Consider the following 2052-nt stretch of genomic DNA (forward strand, 5'->3'; position numbering starts at 1 on the left):
GGAAGGAAGGAAGGAAGGAAGGAAGGAAGGAAGGAAGGAAGGAAAGAAGGAAGGAAGAGAAAAGAAACTCCTATCAAGGATTAACTTAATTTTAAAAAACAAACACAAGCTATCAATTCACTCTTCTCAACTTGACAGTCAACCTGTGGTATAACTGTCCGGTAAAAACATACATCTTTACAACTTGGTGATCCCACATTAAAAACAAAAATAAAAACCATTTCACAGAAAGGAAAGAAATAATATGAAAACAGCTCAAGAAATACACTAACAAGCAAAAATATGTGGGGAAAGAGGAACATGTACTTTTGACTTAACTGAAGAAACAAAGAGGATACTAGTCTACATAGGAGAATGTGCATCCTAGAAAGTCAGGTGTGAATATTTTAGAGTAGAAATCTATATGATTTGAATCTCCCCTATTTCCTGAATAAAAATGACACCTTACAGTATTTCTACTTCATAGCTCAGATACCTACCTCACTTGGCTCTATTCCTTACTCACTCTAGCCTTTACTCAAATGAGTCTGAAAAACTTGGGGATATAGCTTAAGAAGAAAAATAATCACACACATTATTCCTCTTTATGTGGCATCTTTAGAACTGTGTTTGTTACTAGAAAATTCCTGAGGAAAATTTAAATATGTCTGTGGCTTTGCTGAATCAACTAGTCCTCCAGTTAATATTTAGAAAACACTCACTGTTTGGGCTAATTCCATTGTCTGTGGAACCTCTTATAGAGGGAGAGCTGAACAAAATCAGTGTGTCTCAAAGTCAGTGTTAAATCAATCTCAGAGTTAAGAGGGTGAAAAGGGGAGTATAAAATCATAAGAAGTACAGAAATATCCAGGGTCCCTGTCCTTCTGAATCCATGCTTCCTTCAGGGTCTTCATCATTATAAATGTTCTCTACCTTTCACCAAACTTGTATGATATCATCTTCTGATACAAAGCAAATGATCCCAGGTTCATTGAGATTCCAGGAGAAATCAGATATCTTGGGAGTGTTACCACCATGAATAAACAACAACTCTGGTGACCTGTCTTCTGTATCTTCTGGGGATTGTTCCTCTTGAATTTTACTTAAATCCCAGACATTCAGTATGTGATTGGTACCACTGGAAGCCAAAATATTCTCACTGGCAGATGTATTAGTCCATTTCTGTTTCTTATAACAAAATACATAGAACTGGGTAATTTATAAGAAAACAAAATTTATTGCTTACAGTTTCAGAGGCTGGAAATTCCTAAGTCCAGGAAACACATCTGCTGAAAACTTTGGTGGTGGCAACAGTGATGGCAGAATATCACATTGTGAAAATGGTGGAGCAGAGAGAAGCAGAGACCAACCTCCTCATTCACTCTCCTTTTAGAGCCCTCAGAACCATACCCCTGACCACCATTACTAATCCATTCACTACTGAATGGTCCTACAATCTAATCACCTCTTCAAGGCCCCATCTTTCAGTTACTGTAATAGGACTTCCCACCCTCAACAGTTACAGTGGGAATCAAGCTTTCATAACATGAACCTTGGGGGACACATTTCAATCAATCCACAGCAGCAGGCGACCACTAGAATATTTCACCCTTATGAGATTCAAAGGAATGCAACGTAAGTTTCATGTTTCTCAGACAACAGTCTTGTCAGCTGATCCTGTGGCAAGAAGGAATTCACTATAAAGATTGAAAGATAGGCAGTTAACTTCAGCGTGTGAGCATCAACTGAGTGGCTTGGTTTGGAAGTATTGTTTGGGTGAATATCCCAAATCACAAGTTTCTGATCATCAGCAACTAACCCAAACAGAGACTCATGGAGCAGATGCCTGGAAACATCTTCTACTACTGCTATATGCCCTGTAAAGATGGTCTTTGCACCTACCACTCTTCCTTCCTTTGGAATGGCACTGATGTCCTATAGGCAGATGGTGTGGTCATCTGAAGCACTAAGGGCCCACTGAGATTTGGATTCCAAGAAAGCTCAGGGCTTTCCTTCTGATGTCCATGGCGACAAAAGTCTGGGTGGCACTCTCTGGATGGATCTGGTTTAGAA

At 39.3% G+C, this 2052-nt stretch overlaps 1 pseudogene; it reads right to left on the reverse strand.

Moving 5' to 3' along the window:
* Positions 1-825: 825 nt before the first annotated feature.
* The window catches only part of LOC103609208, a 2187-nt pseudogene continuing 960 nt past the window's right edge, over positions 826-2052 (reverse strand).

This window comes from Galeopterus variegatus, unplaced genomic scaffold, assembly GCF_000696425.1.
Source record: "Galeopterus variegatus unplaced genomic scaffold, G_variegatus-3.0.2 Scaffold9348, whole genome shotgun sequence".
Taxonomy (NCBI): domain Eukaryota; kingdom Metazoa; phylum Chordata; class Mammalia; order Dermoptera; family Cynocephalidae; genus Galeopterus; species Galeopterus variegatus.